The 20,250-nt window shown below is 39.1% G+C and overlaps 1 non-coding gene across 1 annotated transcript; it reads right to left on the bottom strand.

Annotated features, from left to right (window-relative positions):
- Positions 1–2,746: 2,746 nt before the first annotated feature.
- On the bottom strand, positions 2,747–2,854 carry LOC148547602 (small nucleolar RNA R71). Its single transcript, XR_015898120.1, has one exon. It is a non-coding gene; the product is annotated as a small nucleolar RNA R71 (small nucleolar RNA).
- Between the last annotated feature and the right edge of the window lie 17,396 nt (positions 2,855–20,250).

The following is a 20,250-nucleotide window of genomic DNA, read 5'->3' as shown; positions in this document are numbered from 1 at the left end:
AGCTTGCCATAGAAAGGAGTATGAATGATTGAATGAAGGCAGTAGGAAAGCAGAAATTCAGAAGGAGCAAAGCATCTCCATACGCTTATCTGAAATTCTCACCAATGAATTACATAAGTATTTCTATCTTATTTTATATTTTAATTATCAATATCCCATAACCAATTGAATCCGCCTGACTGAGATTTATAAGGATGACCATAGCTTGCTTCAAGCCGACAATCTCTGTGGGATCGACCCTTACTCACGTAAGGTTTATTACTTGGACGACCCATTGCACTTGTTGGTTAGTTGTGCGGAGTTGTGAAGAAGAATTGAGATTATGAACGTGTGTACCAAGTTTTTGGCGCCATTGTTAAAGATCACAATTTCGTGCACCAAGTTTTTGGCGCCGTTGCCGGGGATTGTTCGAGTTTGGACAACTGACGGTTCATCTTGTTGCTCAAATTAGGTAATTTTATTTTAATTTTAAGCTTTTTATTTCTTATTTTCGAAAAAAATACAAAAAAAACTTCTTTTTAGTTTTTCCCAAAATAATTTTCAAAAAAAAATAAATTATTCTATGACTTCAGAATTTTTAAGAATGAATTCTAGAGTTTCATGAGATATGTTGAATCTTGGCTGGCTGTGAAGCCATGTCTAATCATTTGGACCGAGGTTTCAACTCATCAGCACAAGAGCTTGTTGATTTCTATCAATCTTGCTGTTGTATGTAATGTTCTGCTGAAGCTTGGCTGGCTATTAAGCCATGTCTAAAATTTTGGACCAAAGCTTTAGAATAACATTGCATGATTCCTGGAATTCTTATTAAAAATTTTGAAATCCTTATTTTACTTCTTCAAAATAATTCAAAAAATTCAAAAAAATTAATAAAACCATAAAAATCCAAAAATTTGTGTTTCTTGTTTGAGTATTATGTCAAATTTTAAGTTTGGTGTCAATTGCATATTTTGAATTTTCTTTTATTTTTTGAAAATCCATGCATTGAGTTTCTTTCTTGTTCTTCATGATCTTCAAGTTATTTTTGATGATCTTCTTTGTTTGATCTTTGCATTTTTATGTTTTGTGTCTTTTCTTGTTTTTCATATGCATTTTTGAATTATTAGTGTCTAAAGTTTAACATTTTTTAAGTTTGGTGTCTTGCATGTTTTTCTTTTCTTAAAACTTTTCAAAAATAAGTCTTGATGTTCATCTTGATCTTCAAAGTGTTCTTGGTGTTCATCTTGACATTCAAAGTGTTCTTGCATGCATTAGTTGTTTTGATTCATAATTTCTATGTTTTGTTTCAATTTGGTGTTTTTCTCTCTCTTTACTAAAAATCCAAAAATAAAAAATACATCTTTCCTTATTTTACTCATCAATTTCAATTTCAAAATTCTATCTTTTCAAATCTTTTTCATTTATCTTTACATATTTTCGAAAAAATTTTTTAAATTTATTTTCAAAATCTTTTTCCTATTCTTACTTCATATTTTCGAAAATCTCACTAACATTTAATGTTTTAATTCAAAAATTTTTCAAGTTGTTACTTGCCTATTAAGAAATGTTCAATCTTTGAATTTTAAAATCATATCTTTTAGTTTCTTGTTAGTCATGTAATCAACTTTAATTTCAAAAATCAAATCTTTTTAATTTCCTTTTCAAATCATTTTTAAATTAAATATCAATCATTCCAATCATATCTTTTTCAAAATCAATTTCAAATTTTTTTCTAACCTCTTATCTTTTCAAAATTGATTTTTAAATCTTCTTCAATTAACTACCTGACTTTTTGTTTGATTTTAAAAGTTTTCTATTTCAATCATATCTTTTTCAAAACCACCTAACTAATTTTCTCTTTCTAATTTTCGAAAACTCCTCCCCACTTTTTCAAAATTCCTTTTAATTAACTAATTGTTTTAAATTTTAATTTAATTTCTCTTTTTTATTTTCAAATTCTAACCAATAATTAAAATAAAAAAAACAAAAATATTTTCCTTTTATTTTAATTTAAATTTCGAATTCTTCTCTCTCTCATCTCTTTTTATTTATTTATTTATCTACTAACACTCCTCTTCCACTCAAAATTCGAACCCCCTCTTCTTCTCTGTGTTCGAATTTTTCTCTTATCCTTCTTCTATTCTTCTCTTCTTCTACTCACATAAAGGAATCTCTATACTGTGACATAGAGGATTTCATACTTTCTTGTTCTCTTCTCTTTCATATGAGCAGGATCAAGGACAAAGGCATTCTTGTTGAAGCTGATCCTGAACCTGAAAGGACCTTGAAGAGGAAGCTAAGAGAAGCTAAAGCACAACTCTCTGGAGAGGACCTAACAGAAATTTTTGAAAAAGAAGAAGACATGGCAGCCGAAAATAACAACAATGCCAATAATGCAAGGAAGATGCTTGGTGACTTCATTTCACCCTCTTCTGACTTTTGTGGAAGAAGCATCTCAATTCCTGCCATTGGAGCAAACAACTTTGAGCTTAAGCCTCAATTAGTTTCTCTAATGAAACAGAATTACAAGTTTTATGGACTTTCATTGGAAGATCCTCATCAGTTCTTAGCTGAATTCTTGCAAATCTGTGACACTGTCAAGACCAATGGAGTTGATCCCGAGGTATACAGGCTTATGCTTTTTCCTTTTGCTGTAAGAGACAGAGCTAGAACATGGTTGGATTCACAACCTAAGGAAAGCCTGAACTCTTGAGAAAAGCTGGTCAGTGCTTTCCTGGCCAAATTCTTTCCACCTCAAAAGATGAGCAAGCTTAGAGTGGAAATCCAAACCTTCAGACAGAAGGAAGGTGAGTCCCTCTATGAGGCTTGGGAAAGATATAAGCAATTGATCAAAAGGTGTCCTACTGACATGCTTCCAGAATGGAGCATCATATGTATATTTTATGATGGTCTATCTGAGTTGTCAAAAATGTCATTGGACCATTCTGCAGAAGGATCTCTTCATCTGAAAACCCTGCAGAAGCTCGGGAACTCATTAAAATGGTTGTAAATAACCAGTTCATGTACACCTCTGAGAGGAATCTTGTGAACAATGGGATGCCTCAGAAGAAGGGAGTTCTTGAAATTGATACTCTGAATGCCATATTGGCTCAGAATAAAATATTGACTTAGCAAGTCAATATGATTTCTCAGAGTCTGAATGGATTGCAAGCTGCATCCAACAGTACTAAAGAAGCATCTTCTGAAAAAGAAACTTATGATCCTGAGAACCCTGCAATGGCAGAGGTGAATTACATGGGAGAACCCTATGGAAATACCTATAATCCTTCATGGAGAAATCATCCAAATTTTTCATGGAAGGACCAACAGAAGCCTCAACAAGGCTTCAAAAATAGTGGTGGAAGAAATAGGTTTAGCAATAGCAAGCCTTTTCCATCATCTTCTCAGCAACAGACAGAGAATTCTGAACAGAGCCATTCTGGCCTGGCAACGATAGTCTCTGATCTATCCAAGACCACACTAAGTTTCATGAATGAAACAAGGTCCTCCATTAGAAATTTGGAGGCACAGGTGGGTCAGCTGAGTAAGAAGATTACTGAAACTCCTCCCAGTACTCTTCCAAGCAATACAGAAGAAAATCCCAAGAGAGAGTGCAAGGCCATAACCATGATCAACATGACCGAACCTGGAGAGAGTGAGGAGGACGTGAATCCCAGTGAGAAAAGCCTCATGGGACATCCTCTGGATAGAAAGGAGTTTCCCTTTGAGGAACCAAAGGAATCTGAGGCTCATACAAAGACCATAGAGATTCCATTGAACTTTCTTCTGCCATTCATGAGCTCTGATGAATATTCTTCCTCTGAAGAGGATGAAGACATCACTGAAGAGCAAGTTGCTAAATATCTAGGAGCAATCATGAAGCTGAATGCCAAGTTATTTGGTACTGAGACTTGGGAGGATGAACCCCCTTGTTCACTAATGAACTGAATGCATTAATGAGGCAGACATTACCTCAGAAGAAACCGGATCCCGGAAAATTCTTCATACCTTGTACCATAGGCACTATGACCTTTGAGAAGGCTCTGTGTGACCTGGGGTCAGGGATAAACCTCATGCCACTCTCTGTAATGGAGAAACTGGAAATCTTTGAGGTACAAGCTACAAGAATCTCACTAGAGATGGCAGACAAATCAATGAAACAGGCTTATGGACTAGTAAAGGACGTGCTAGTGAAGGTTGAAGGCCTTTACATCCCTGCTGATTTCATAATCCTAGACACTGGGAAGGATGAGGATGAATCCATCATCCTTGGCAGATCCTTCCTAGCCACAATAAAAGCTGTGATTGATGTTGACAGAGGAGAGTTTGTCCTTAAGTTGAATGAGGACTACCTTGTATTCAAGACTCAAGGTTCTTCTTCTGTAACCATGGAGAGGAAGCATGAAAAGCTTCTCTCAATACAGAGTCAAACAAAACCCCCACATTCAAACTCTAAGTTTGGTGTTGGGAGGCCACAACCAAACTCTAAGTTTGGTGTTGAGAGGCCACAACCAAACTCTAAGTTTGGTGTTGAGAGGCCTAACCCTACTCTGATTATCTGTGAGACTCCATGAGAGCTCATTGTCAAGCTATTGACATTAAAGAAGCGCTTATTGGGAGGCAACCCAATGTTATTTAATTATATCTATTTATTTTCCATTGTTATTTTATGTTTTATTTAGGTTGATGATCATGTGAAGTCACAAAAATAACTGAAAAATCAAAAACAGAATGAAAAACAGCATTAAAAATAGCTCACCCTGGAGGAAGAGCTTACTGGCATTTAAACGCCAGTAAGAGTAGCAGAATGGGCGTTAAACGCCCAGTCTGGCACCATTCTGGGCGTTTAACGCCAGAAACAAGCACCAGACTGGCGTTTAACGCCAGAATAGGGCAAAAAGCTGGCGTTAAACGCCAGAAACAAGCACCAAGTTGGCGTTAAACGCCAGAATCAAGCAGCAACCTGGCGTTTAACGCCAGAATTGCACTCTAAGGGCGTTTTGCACGCCTAAATGGAGCCGAGATGATAAGTCCTTGACCCCTCAGGATCTGTGGACCCCACAGGATCCCCACCTACCCCACCTCTTCTTCTCTCTCCCTTCTTCATACCTTTTCATAACACTCTTCTCTAAATACCCTTCACCAATCACCTCCATATCTCTTCCCCAAATACCCCTTCACCAATCACCTCCATAACTCTTCCCCAAATATCCTTCACCAATCACCTCATTCACTCTCCCCCAAAACCCCATCTACCTTCAAATTCAAAACCCTATTTCCCTCCCAAACCCAACCCCAAATACATGAACCTAACCCTCCCCCCACTCCTATATATACCCATCATCCCTCCTTCAATTTCACACATCATAAACACCTTATACCCCCTTGGCCGAATTCACCCTCTCCCTCTATCTCCTCCATTTTCTTCTTCTTCTCCTTCATTCTTCCTTCTTTTCTCGAGGACGAGAAAACACTTTAAGTTTGGTGTGGTAAAAGCATTGTATTTTGTTTTTCCATAACCATTTATGGCATCTAAGGCCGGAGAAACCTCTAGAAAGAGGAAAGGGAAGGCAAAAGCTTCCACCTCCGAGTCATGGGAGATGGAGAGATTCATCTCAAAGGTCCATCAAGACCTGACGTGGCAGAAATTGGCGGGTTAAGAAATTATTATAAGAGATACATTGCAAGTACAGTTCTTAACCAACAAAAATCCGCTTATCAATTTAGAAGGGTTGTCACAAAATTAGAATTAAAATACTGGGAGTATGAATCCCAGGTCATCTCCCAACGAGTTGCAGAAAGATGTGCTATTTTATTAATCAGATGTTTTCAAAAATGGTTTTGAGTTTGATAAACAGGAAATTAAATCAGAGAATTTATGTAATTTAAATAAAAATCTTGACCAGGAGTAGATTAGTCGAAAAGTCTATCCTTGTCGGAGTTCTCCCAAGATTAATTGATAATTGAAGGTTGTTCTGCTTAGTTATCATTTACCAGGTAGAGGAAAGTCAAGCGAGTTAGAAGTCTATTTCTATTCACAAGTTCTAATCCTCTCCCTTGGGAAGGATTAGTGTCAGTGACTAGAGGGCGATCCAACAATAAACCCAATTACAATTTTACTCTTGAGCATTCCAACTCAAGGTTCTCCTTTCAATCATCTTCCAATCAAGTTATGGAACTACTCGCTCATTATGAATGTCAACTTCACAAAATAAGAAAGGGAAATAAAGGAAGACATGATAAATAATAATAAAAAAGACCAATTAAAAATAAAAATAGTTCTTGTATTAACAAATTCTAAAAATAATCCAATAGTAATTCTGAACAAATTAAGGATATAAAAGAGTAAGTGACAACTGACAAGTAAGGAAAACAAACTAGAATGATGAAGTCTTGGCGGAGGTAATAACTCTTCTCAATATCCCAATCCAAAAAGCGATAAAAACAAAATCCTAAAAACTATGAATGTGTAGAGAGAAAACCTAGAGGAGGAGTAAAGTCAGATCTAAAAACTAAAAATCATGCGGAATGAATGTCTCTCCGGTCTCTGCATGTTCTCTGGCTCTAATCTGCTTCTCTGGGCTGAAAACTGGGTCAAAACATGGCCCAAAATCGCCCCCAGCAAATTCTGCAAATTCTGCAGATCGCGTACATCACGCGATCGCGTCATCCACGCGTTTGCCTTGCCACGCGTGCGCATCGTCCACGTATTCGCGTCACTCTTACAGTTTTCAATCCATGCGTTCGCGTCAGGCACACGAGCGCGTCACTACGATTTCCCCATTTCGCGCGGTTGCGTGAGCCATGCGTCCGCGTCGCTTCTCGTTGGTCATCTCCTTAATTTCTTGTGTTCCTTCCATTTTTGCAAGCCTCCTCTCCAATTTCCAAGTCATTCATGCCCTATAAAGCCTGAAACACTTAACACAGGGATCACGACATCGAATGGAATAAAGGAGAATTAAAATACATAATTAAAAGTCTCTAGGAAGCAAGTTTTCAACCATGGAGTAATTTTGGGAAGGAATTGTAAATACATGCTAATCATATGAATAAGTGGGTAAAGATTTGATAAAACCACACAATTAAACACAATATAAACCATAAAATAATGGTTTATCAACCTTCCCACACTTAAACATTAGCATGTCATCATGCTTAGTTGAAGGAGATAAAATAAATGAGTAGGAACATGTAAAACTCATGCAATGCAATGCAACCTGTACATATGAATGCAATTATATGATTCTTGTCCACTTGATTAAAAGTAAATAAGCTCTTCAAGACAATCACAAATTGAATTCCACTAATTCAATTCTTATACAGTAAGAACAGATAAAAATGCAAGAAGGTAGCTCATGAAAGCAGGGAACATAGAATTTAAGCATTGAACCCTCACTGATGATGTATGTACACTCTAGTCTCTCAAGTGTATAGGGTGATCACTCTACTCCTCTCTAATCATGCTTTCTAAAATTTGTTCTACACCTAACCAATCAACAACATTTAACGTACCAATGCAAACATCATGAGGTCTTTTCAAGGTTGTAATGGGGCCAAGGTAAGGGTAAGGGTACATATATGGCTACGTAAGCTTATAAATTGAATCTTTAATTAACCTAAGCTTTCACCTAACACATATATATATTCTATATAATTTTAAATTTCATACCTAGCTACCCAAAATTTCCTTTTCACATTCCATACTCATGTATCAACTTTATTTTAATTTTATCATATATGCATTGATCTTTGAATTTTAACTTAGCATTGGGGTAATTTTGTCCCCTTATTTATTTATTGAATATTTTTAGATTTTTTTTAACATGAAAATAAACATAGCTTATCAATGCACATGGATTTTTAATTTTTATAGTTTCACATGAGTAGGTACCCAAATTCCCATTATATTATCATGACACATTCCCTTATTATCTTTTGTTCCCACAATCTTCCCATACTCAATTAACACATAATTCTATCTCAAGCTAACCAGAGATTCAATTAGGATATATAATTATTTTTCCGCTTAAAGCTAGTGATGTGGTAAAATACAGAACAAATGGGATTTAAAGGCTCAAAGTGGCTAACAAAGATAACTTAAGGGGTAGGCTTAATTGGGATAAGTGAGCTAAACAAATAATGGCCTCAATCATATGCAAGCATATAAAATATATTAAACATTGGACATATAGGATGAAACAAAATATAGATTACACTCATAGAGAAGTAAACACACAAGAATAAAATATTTATGGTTAAATAAGGTAACCATGTAACTAAGCTCAAATCTTACGGGTTGTGTGTTCTTAGCCTTTTAAACTATGTTCCAAATGCAACTTCAAGCAAAATTAACATAAAAGTTTTGACTAAAATTAGTGAAATTTTGTTCTAACAAAAATAGGGTCTTAGAAGAAACTTATTATCTTTTCAATCAAGTAGAACATGCATGCAACTAACCTATTACTATGCAATTTATCCTATTCTACAAAAGAAAAACTAACTAAATATCCTATTTTATTGGTGTTAAGGAAGAGAAATTACCTCCGGAAGTCAGGTACTGACCGACCTCCCCACACTTAAGGTTTTGCACCGTCCTCGGTGCCATCTGTCAGGAACAAAGGTGGGCTAGTAGCAGTATCTCCACAATTGGGACCGTCATGGCTCCTTGTGCTGGTAAAGGAAGTGGAGTCCGGGGTGTCTGGGTCTTTGTAGTTTCCCATAAGTAGCTCCTTGAGGTGTGAATCAGCGCTTGTTACGGCGCTCTCTTAGCTTTGCTTTGTGTTCCTGCCGATCCAACCTTTCAAGTATCTGATGGAGCAGTTGGTTTATTGTAGGTGCTTGTGGTGTTGAAAGAGGAATGTCTCCATCCGATTTAGTAGGTTGGCTTGTAGTGGCTGCTGGAGGTCTGATATATTTCCCGTTAGGGACGTATTGATCATCTCGTGGAAGCATGGCTTTGGTGTCCCCAGCATTGTGGGAGACTCCGGCTGCTGAGACGAGATTTGAAACCAAGGCGGGAAAAGGTAAGTTGCCCGCAATTTGTACGTGTCCCATTGCATTCCGGATGTGTCTTGGTAAGTTTAAGTGCTGGTCTGTAAGGATATACCAGAGTAAAACAGCCATGTCTACAGTGAAAGAGGACTCGTGGGTGCTCGGAAAGACATAATGGGACATGATCTGTGCCCATACGCGAGCCTCCAAGGTAAGTGCAGAAGCCGATATTTCCTTAGTTTGGGAACGATGGTATCCGTAGATCCATCTGCTGCCAGGTTGTGCGATAACTCTGAGAACGGCGTCCCAGTCAAATTAGTACGTCTGGCGCTTGAGTGCAGCCTCTTGAAATGCGTCCAGTCCTTCTAGAGTAAGGGAAAGATCTAAAGCTCGCTGAATGGCCTCTTCTGTAATGGGAACTTGCTTCTAACGGACATAGACAGACTGCAGGGTTGGCAGGTGGAAATTAGAGTAGAACTCGACTACCCAGGAAAGATTAACCTGACGTGGCTGTCTCTGTAGGAATCCTCATTGTCGTCGCTCAATTCGCGGCTCAACAAATTCAGCAATACGGGTCGGGAGGATAAGAAGGTATTCATTGTTGTAACTCCTTTCTGCCAGTATGGGGAACATCTGCTCACAGTAGCGGTTGGTAAATCGCGCAGTGTCCCTTGCTGGGAAGGCTTTCTCTTTTTCATCAACCTTTATAATCCTCTTAATTCTTTTTGTTGAGGGCTTAACAGCAGTTGAAGATGGCTCTGCCACTAATGCTCTTTTTGTTCCTCTTCTTGCTGTTGATTTGGGAGTAGCTTTCTCTTTTCCTTTCTTGGTGGCCATCCTGAAAGGGGAAGAGTAAGGATGTTAAAACTTCAAGGGATAGAACAAGGAAGAGAATGGGAAAGATGGTAATCAATGCACATTAAAGATGAATGATGTTAACACATGGTCATGACTACATGTGAAAAATCATCAATGGAAATATAGCAAGTGCATATGATGACAATTAAATGTAAGGTGTTTATTGGCATGCCGGCAAAGGCATGAGTGGCATAGATCAAGCATTCGATGTCCAAGTTAGAATACCAATCCTTTCAAACTAATAACCTGTTTGTAATAACAATTATATTTAAATAATATAATATAAAAAGGGTTTTGTGAAAAGCAAGCAGTTAGAGTAGAAGAATAAAAGAAATCTTAAAAATAGTGCACAATGCCATACGGGCGTTTTCACAAACACATAGCATGCATGGTGAATAAACTATTGAAAGTATTAGATTGAACATGCAAGCAACCCTTAAAAATTAATATATAAATATCAAACAATTTCCGTAACAATCCACAAGCAAATCATAAGAAATAATAATGACCCAAATAAATTTTCAACACCAATTAAAAGAAAAAGAAAGAAAAAGAAAACATGGATAATGAAAGTAAAAAGAAAAAAAAAGAAAAGAAAAAGAAAACATAAAAACAAGAAGAAGAATAGAAAAGTAAAGAGGGAAAAAGAAAGGAAAAAAACTTTGATAATGGTGGTGAGGGAGAGGAAGTAGAGAGTGAGAAAGAAGGAAGAAGGAAGAGAAAAAGAGTGGGAAAGAAATAAGGAGGGAGAAGAAAAAGTAGGATTTGAGAAAGAGAAAGATAAGATATTTTGGCAGATATGGATATGTTGTGCGGCGCAAGCGACGCGGACGCGTCAGTCACGCGGACATGTGACATAATCTGTGCTAGTGGCACGAGGGCAGCCTCGCGCTCGCACAACTCTCTGTTCGAAACTCATTGTTGCCAAATTCCAGGGTGACGCGTTCGCGTGGTGGACGCGATCGCGTGAATGGCCAAGATTGGAAGACGACGCAGACGCGTGGGGCACGCGTTCGCGTGGTAGGGCCTGTGCGTGTAGCACCATTCCAGCCCCAGTCCAGCGTAACATTCTGCCATACACCCTTTCATACGTCGATTTTCAGGGCACGCGTTCGCGTGCTTGACGCGGACGCGTGGGAGGCATTGTTTTCCTCACGACGCGGACGCGTCGACGACGCGGTCGCGTGGGTCAAATTGTGCCAAAGGCATGCCTCCAGCCATGCTCTCGCGTGACTTTCTGTTCGATTTCTTTTTCTTTGTTACGCACTTGTGACGCGGGCGCGTCAATGACGCTGTTGCGTCACATGGTTTTTTTTTTATATATGCAATATGCAAATGCAGATGCAAACTATAGGCACTAGTACTGAGAAGAGTTATTGAGAAAGGAAATAAAGAAATAAAAGAAAGGAACGATCATACCATGGTGGGTTGTCTCCCACCTAGTACTTTGCTTTAACGTTCTTAAGTTGGACGCTCCACTAGCTCAGTCTTCTGCTGTTGGCGGATCCTCCAAGAGAAAGATCTCTAGCTCCTTGTTTTTCGTCACCTTCTCACCATGATATAGCTTTAAGAGATGTCCATTAACTTTGATGAATTCAGAGCTTGAAGGATGACTCAGGTGGAAAACTCCGTATGGCTCGGCCTTCTCTACTCTATATGGACCTTCCCATCTTGATCTCAACTTGCCTGGCATGAGCCTCAGTCTAGAGTTGTAAAGGAGGACTAAGTCCCCAGGTTAGAACTCTCTCCTCTTGATGTGCTTATCATGCACAGCCTTCATCTTTTCCTTGTACAGTCTTGAGTTCTCATAAGCTTCTAGGAGAAGGCTTTCTAATTCTTGCAGTTGTAACTTCCTTTCAGCTCTGGCTTTCTCAAATCCCATGTTGCACTCTTTTATTGCCCAAAAGGCTTTGTGCTCTACCTCAACTGGGAGGTGACAGGTTTTTCCATAAACTAAGCGGAAATGACTCATCCCAATGGGTGTCTTGTATGCTGTTCTGTATGCCCAGAGTGCATCTTGTAGCCTGGTGCTCCAGTCTCTTCTATGAGGTTTGACTATCTTCTGTAATATACACTTTTTTTCTCTGTTTGACACCTCGGCTTGCCCATTAGTCTGGGGATGGTAGGCTGTTGCCACTTTATGAATTATCCCATACTTCTTCAATAATCCTGTTAGTCTCCTGTTACAAAAATGGGTGCCTTGATCGCTCACGAGTGCTCGTGGTGATCCAAAGAGACAAATAATATGGTTTCTAACAAAGGAAACAACAGTGTTAGCGTCATCAGTGCGGGTAGGAATTGCTTCCACCCATTTAGAAACGTAATCTACAGCTAACAATATATAAAAATAACCATTAGAATTTGGAAATGGACCCATGAAGTCAATGCCCCAAACATAAAAAATTTCACAGAAAAGCATAATCTGTTGAGGCATCTCATCCCTCTTGGATATATTACCAAACCTTTGGCATGGGGAACAAGATTTACAAAATTCAGCAGCGTCTTTAAAAAGAGTAGGCCACCAGAATCCACAGTCTAAAATTTTTCTAACTGTTCTTTGAGGGCCAAAATGTCCTCCACTCTCAGATGAGTGATAGGCCTCTAAAATGGACTAGAATTTTGATTGAGGCACACACCATCTAATTACCTGGTCAACACCACATCTCCATAAATATGGATCATCCCATACATAATATTTGGACTCACTTTTCAGCTTGTCTCTTTGATGCTTAGTAAAGTCTGGAGGGAAAGTGCGGCTAACTAGATAATTAGCTACAGGAGCATACCAAGGGACTACTTCAGATACTGCTTGCAGGTTATCAAATGGGAAATTATCATCTATAGGAGTGGAGTCATCCCTAATGTGCTCAAGGCGACTCAAGTGGTCTGCCACTAGATTCTGGTTATCACTCCTATCCTTAATTTCTAAATCAAATTCTTGTAGTAGCAGTATCCAATGTATAAGCCTTGGTTTGGACTCCTTTTTAACTAATAAATACTTTAGAGTTGCGTGGTCTGAGTACACTACTACTTTAGTACCAAGTAAATAGGCTCGGAATTTATCCAGAGCAAAAACAATAACAAGAAGCTCTTTCTCAGTAGTAGTGTAATTAGACTGAGCGGCGTCTAAAGTCTTAGACGCATAAGCAATTACAAAAGGATTCTTACCTTCACACTGAGCCAGCGCTGCTCCTACTACATGGTTGGAGGCGTCGCACATAATTTCAAATGGCTGGCTCTAGTCTGGTCCTCTCACAATTGGAGCTTGAGTCAAGGCGGTCTTCAGCTTATCAAACGCTTGTTTGCAATCCTCACTGAACTCGAACTCAATATCTTTCTGCAGTAGTCTGGATAAGGGTAGTGCTACCTTACTGAAGTCCTTAATGAATCTCCGGTAAAAACCTGCATGGCCAAGGAATGAACGGACTTCCCTCACAGAGGAGGGGTAAGGTAAACTAGAAATAACATCCACCTTTGCTGGATCTACAGAAATGCCAGTATTAGACACAACATGTCCTAGTACAATCCCTTGTTTTACCATAAAGTGACATTTTTCAAAATTCAATACAAGGTTTGTACTAACACATCTATCTAACACTCTAGATAAACTATCTAAGCAAAGGCTAAATGAATCACCATAAACGCTAAAATCATCCATAAAAGCCTCCATACAGTTCTCAATAAGGTCAGAGAAAAGACTCATCATGCACCTTTGGAAAGTAGCTGGTGCATTGCATAAGCCAAAGGGCATTCTCTTATAAGCATAAGTTCCAAAAGGACATGTAAAAGTAGTCTTTTCCTGATCTTCAAGAGCTATATGAATTTGAAAATAGCCTGCATAACCATCTAAAAAGCAATAATGGGATTTACCTGACAGGCGATCAAGCATCTGATCAATGAATGGCAAGGGGTAATGATCCTTGCGAGTGGCTTAGTTGAGATGCCTATAGTCAATGCAAACTCTCTATGAATTCTGCACTATAGTTGTCAGAAGCTCTCCATGCTCATTTCTTACTGTTGTGATTCCAGACTTCTTGGGACTTGTACTGGACTGACCCATTCGCTATCTAAGATGGGGTAAATGATATCTGCCTCAAGTAGCCTGGTCACTTCTTTCTTGACAACTTCTAAGATGGTGGGATTCAATCTTCTTTGAGGTTGACGGACAGGCTTTGCTCCCTCTTCTAAGAATATTCTGTGCTCACAAACTTGAGGGTTGATGCCTACTATATCCGCTAGGCTCCATCCAATTGCTTTCTTGTGTTTTCTCAGCACACTGAGTAGCTGTTCTTCTTGTTGGGAAGTGAGTTCCCTTGCAATGATAACTGGAAACTTCTGCTCGTCCTCAAGGTAAGCATACTTGAGGTGTGGAGGGAGGGGTTTTAATTCTAATTTCTGCTCATGGCCAGGCTCTGGATTATCTGGAGCTGGTGATAATGGTGAAGTGCTCTCATTATCCTCTGAGAATGTCCCCACACTTGGACTTTGTCCTATGTACTTCTCTTCTAATTCCTCCTGGTGAACTTCAGCCACGGTTTCATCTATGATGTCACACTGGGAGATAGAATGATCATCCGGAGGGTGCTTCATAGCTCCATTTAAACTGAATTTCACTATTCTGCCATCTATTTCAAAAGAATAAGTTCCGGAAAATGCGTCCAGCTTGAACTTTGAAGTCTTCAGGAATGATCTTCCAAGCAGGATTGACGATGGGCTTCCTGAGTCATTAGGAGGCATTTCCAGGATATAGAAGTTAATGGGAAATGTGAGCCCATTAATGCTCACTAATACATCTTCAGCAACTCCAATCACTGTAATAATGCTTTTATCTACCAACGCAAAATGAGCTACCGACCTTTTTAAGGGAGGGAGCCTCAAAGTATCATATATAGACAAAGGCATTATGCTAGCACACGCTCCTAAATCACACATACAGTCAGAAAATATCACACCTCCAATAGTACAATTAACCATACATGGACCTAGATCACTACACTTTTCAGGTATACCTCCCATTAAAGCAGATATAGAACTACCTAAAGGAATAGTTTCTAATTCATTAATTTTGTCTTTATGTATACATAAATCTTTTAGAAACTTTGTGTATTTAGGTACTTGCTGAATAACATCAAAAAGGGAACAGTTACCTCAACCTTTTTGAATATTTTTACCATTTTGGGATCAAGTTCCATTTGCTTTCTGGGCTTCCTTGCAATTTGTGGAAATGGAATAGGGAGGGCGTTTTCCGCAGCGTCTGCATCCTTTGGTGCTTCTTTCTATGGTTGAGCTTCTTCTTCTTCTTCAACCATGTCTTGTATGTCCTCTTCCTCTTCAGTATCTTCTACTTCCACCACCTCTTTAGCTGGGGCGTGTTCTGGTGGGTTTGGCTCCTCCTGATTCCTCTCTTGTAGTATGGTTCCGGACCTTAGGGTGATGGCATTGATGCCACCCTTTGGATTGGGTAAGGGTTGAGAAGGAATTCCACTGAGCTTGCATGTTGAGTGTTTGAAGTATTGGATGATCCCATCTGAGAGATGAGAGCTTGTATGGCGGATGTTAGACCGTTAAGTGAACTTTTCATGTTCTTTTGTCCTTACGCAATGGATTGAAACATCTCGTCATTCGGAGAGGAATTAGAATAAGTGATCTGTGGAACTTGTTGTTGGTTGTGCTGTGGTCCTTGGGATTACCTCAGGTGAGGTGCTCTGTAAGGCTGGTTCTGGTTCTGCTGCCTGTTGTTGTTATTATTCCACCTCTGATTTTCTTGATTGTCTCTGCCTCCTCTGTTATTGTTGTCCCTCCAGCCCTGGTTAGAATTATCTCTCCAACCTTGGTTGGAATTGTCCTGCCATCCATGGTTGTAGCTGCCACCTTGATTGTATCCTTGATTGGGGCGGTCATAAAAGTTATGAGTGGCTGCTACAATATTGTCTTCCTGTTGGAGTTGCAGACATTCATCAGTATAATGACTATAATCAGCACAGATTTCACATACTCTTTGTGGGACTAACTGTTGGCTTTGCTGTGGTGGAGAGGGTTGAGCTTGCTGAGCTTGTTGTTGACTCAACTGCATCTGCCTCAATAAGTTGGTCATTTCACATACACTCTGAGTCAGAGCAGTAGTCTCTTTGCTAGAAGATACCTCTGCAACAGCCTTTGATCGGCTTTATTTCTGCCTGTGATTCCGAGTAGATTCAGCTAAGTCACTGATCAATTGCCATGTCTCATCAGTGGTCTTGTACTTTTTCATAGACCCATTGCTAGCACTTTCCAATGTGGTCTTATCTTGAGGCCTCATGTCTTGTGTGACGTAGCCGAGCAACACTATCTTGTCAATCATATGGTGGGGACATGCTTCCAGAAGATTGTTGAAGCACTTCTAGTATTCGTAGAGAGTCTCGGATTCGTCCTGAACAATCATGGAAATGTCTTTCCTTAGTTTATCAGTAACTTCAGCTGAAAAGAATTTTTTCAAAAATTCTCTTCTAAGCGTATCCCAGTTAGAAACAGTTGCTGTGGGTTGAGTGTAGTACCACTCTCTCGCCTTTCCCTCAAGAGAGAATGGGAAGGCTTTTAACAAAATAGAAGTTTCATCTGCACCATCACGCCTGACAGTAGAACAGGCTGCCTGGAAATCCCTAAGGTGCTTGATAGGCTCTTGAGCAGGTAAGCCATGAAACTTAGACATCAAATTGAGTAGTCCAGTCTTGAGTTCAAAATCTACAGCCACCGCTGGGTGATGCGCTTCATACAGTTGCAGTGTAAAATCAGGGGCTCCAGCTTCCTGGATAGTAACTCTCCTAGGTGCTGCCATGTCACCTGCACGTAAATCAACCGAATCAGTAGAAAAGGAGCTCGTTTCTTCCTCAAGTGACGTTTCAGATTTGCCCTCGGAGAGGACTAACCGATGCCGAGCTTGCCTTATACGTGAAATAGTTCTTTCAATCTCAGGATCAAATACTGGCAAGCTTGGATCAGGAAGTGAATGCGTCATTTGATGAAAGAAACATGCAGCTCATAGTAGCAAAATAAAATAAAATACAAATAAATAAATTCCAATCAATAACTTAGCACTCTATTGCAACTCCCTGGCAACGGCGCCAAAAATTGACGCGGCAGAAATTGGCGGGTTAAGAAATTATTATAAGAGATACGTTGCAAGTACAGTTTTTAACCAACAAAAATCCACTTATCAATTTAGAAGGGTTGTCACAAAATTAGAATTAAAATACTGGGAGTCTGAATCCCAGGTCATCTCCCAACGAGTTGCAGAAAGATGTGCTATTTTATTAATCAGATGTTTTCAAAAATGGTTTTGAGTTTGATAAACAGGAAATTAAATCAGAGAATTTATGTAATTTAAATAAGAATCTTGACCGGGAGTAGATTAGTCGGAAAGTCTATCCTTGTTGGAGTTCTCCCAAGATTAATTGATAATTGAAGGTTGTTCTGCTTAGTTATCCTTTACCAGGTAGAAGAAAGTCAAGCGAGTTGGAAGTCTATTTCTATTCATAAGTTCTAATCCTCTCCCTTGGAAAGGATTAGTGTCAGTAACTAGAGGACAATCCAACAATAAACCCAATTACAATTTTACTCTTGAGTATTCCAACTCAAGGTTTTCCTTTCAATCAACTCCCAATCAAGTTATGGAACTACTCGCTCATTATGAATGTCAACTTCACAAAATAAGAAAGGGAAATAAAGGAAGACATGATAAATAATAATAAAAAAACCAATTAAAAATAAAAATAGTTCTTGTATTAACAAATTCTAAAAATAATCCAATAGTAATTCTGAACAAATTAAGGATATAAAAGAGTAAGTGACAAGTAAGGAAAATAAACTAGAATGATGAAGTCTTGGCGGAGGTAATAACTCTTCTCAATATCCCAATCCAAAAAGCGATAAAAACAAAATCCTAAAAACTATGAATGTGTAGAGAGAAAACCTAGAGGAGGAGTAAAGTCAGATCTAAAAACTAAAAATCATGTGGAATGAATGTCTCTCCGGTCTCTGCATGTTCCCTGGCTTTAATATGCTTTGCTGGGCCAAAAATGGCCCAAAATCACCCCCAACGAATTCTGCAAATTCTGCAGATCGCGCACGTCACGCGATTGCGTCATCCACGCGTTCGCGTCATCCAGCGTTTTGCCTTGCCACGCGTGCGTGTCGTCCATGCATTCGCGTCACTCGTACAGTTTTCAATCCATGCGTTCGCGTCAGGCACGCGAGCGCGTCACTGCGATTTCTCCATTTCGTGTGGTTGCGTGAGCCATGCGTTCGCGTCGCTTCTCGCTGGTCATCTCCTTAATTTCTTGTGTTCCTTCCATTTTTGCAAGCCTCCTCTCCAATTTCCAAGTCATTCATGCCCTATAAAGCCTGAAACACTTAACACAGGGATCACGGCATCGAATGGAATAAAGGAGAATTAAAATACATAATTAAAAGTCTCTTGGAAGCAAGTTTTCAACCATGGAGTAATTTTGGGAAGGAATTGTAAATACATGCTAATCATATGAATAAGTGGGTAAAGATTTGATAAAACCAAACAATTAAACACAATATAAACCATAAAATAATGGTTTATCAAGACTACTTATATGAAGTTGTGGCCAAGAAGAAGGTGATCCCTGAGGTCCCTTTCAAGCTCAAAAGGAGTGAGTATCCGGAGATCCGACATGAGATTAGAAGAAGAGGATGGGAAGTTCTCTCAAATCCTATTCAACAAGTCGGAATCTTAATGGTTCAAGAATTCTATGCAAACGCATGGATCACTAAGAACCATAGTCAAAGTATGAACCCGAATCCAAAGAATTGGCTTACAATGGTTCGGGGGAAATACTTAGATTTTAGTCCGGAAAATGTAAGGTTGGCGTTCAACTTGCCAATGATGCAAGAAAACGCATGCCCCTACACTAGAAGGGTTAACTTTGATCAAAGGTTGGACCAAGTCCTCATGGACATATGTGTGGAAGGAGCTCAATGGAAAATTGACTCAAGAGGAGAACCGGTTCAACTAAGAAGGCTTGACCTTAAGCCTATGGCTAGAGGATGGTTGGAGTTCATCCAACGCTCTATCATTCCTACTAGCAACCGATCCGAAGTAACTGTGGATCGGGCCATCATGATCCATAGTATCATGATTGGGGAGGAAGTGGAAGTTCATGAGATTATACCTCAAGAACTCTACAGGTGGCTGACAAGTCCTCCACTTTGGCAAGGTTAGCCTTTTCTCACCTCATTTGTCACCTCTGCAATTCGGCTGGGATTGTCATAGAAGGAGACATTCTCATTGAAGATGACAAGCCCATCAATAAAAAGAAGATGGAGCAAACAAGAGGGCCCACTCATGGACCTCAACAAGAGCATGAGGAAGTTCCTCATCATGAAATCCTTGAGATGCCTCAAGGGATGTACTTTCCTCCACAAAACTATTGGGAGCAAATTAACACCTCCCTAGGGGAATAAAGTTCCAACATGGGACAACTAAGGGTGGAGCACCAAGAGTATTCCATCCTCCTCCATGAAATTAAAGAAGATCAAAGAGTCATGAGGGAGGAGCAACAAAGGCAAGGAAGAGACATAGAGGAGCTCAAGCGTTCTATTGGATCTTCAAAAGGAAGAACTAGCCGCCATCACTAAGGTGGACCCGTTCCTTAATCTCCTTGCTCTTATTTTTCTATTTTTCAAAAATTATGCTCTATGTTTTATTTATGTTTGTGTCTTATTACATGATCACTAGTGTCTAAGTGTCTATGTCTTAAAGCTATGAATGTCCTATGAATCCATCACCTTTCTTAAATGAAAAATGTTTTTAATCACAAAAGAACTAGAAGTACATGATTTCAAATTCATCCTTGAAATTAGTTTAATTATTTTGATGTGGTGACAATACTTTTTGTTTTCTGAATGAATGCTTGAACAATGCAAATTTTTGAATTTGTTGTTTATGAATGTTAAAATTGTTGGCTCTTGAAAGAATGATGAAAAAGGAGAAATGTTATTTGATAATCTGAAAAATCATAAAAATTGATTCTTAAAGCAAGAAAAAGCAGTGAAAAACAAGGCTTGCAAAAAAAATGGCGAAAATAAAAGAAAAAAAAGGAAGAAAAAGAAAAAGCAAGCAGAAAAAGCCAAGAGCTCTTTAAACCAAAAGGCAAGAGCAAAAAGCCAGTAACCCTTTAAACTAAAAGGCAAGGGTAAAAAGAGGATCCAAGGCTTTGAGCATTAATGGATAGGAGGGCCCACAGGAATAAAATCCTGGCCTAAGCAGCTAAACCAAGCTGTCCCTAACCATGTGCTTGTGGCGTGAAGGTGTCAAGTGAAAAACTTGAGACTGAGTGGTTAAAGTCGTGGTCCAAAGCAAAAAGAGTGTGCTTAAGAGCTTTGGACACCTCTAATTGGGACTCTAGCAAAGCTGAG

Source organism: Arachis ipaensis, chromosome B8 (assembly GCF_059453495.1).
Source record: "Arachis ipaensis isolate K30076 ecotype BB chromosome B8, ASM5945349v1, whole genome shotgun sequence".
Taxonomy (NCBI): Eukaryota; Viridiplantae; Streptophyta; class Magnoliopsida; order Fabales; family Fabaceae; genus Arachis; species Arachis ipaensis.
This window is presented reverse-complemented; position numbering and strand designations above follow the sequence as displayed.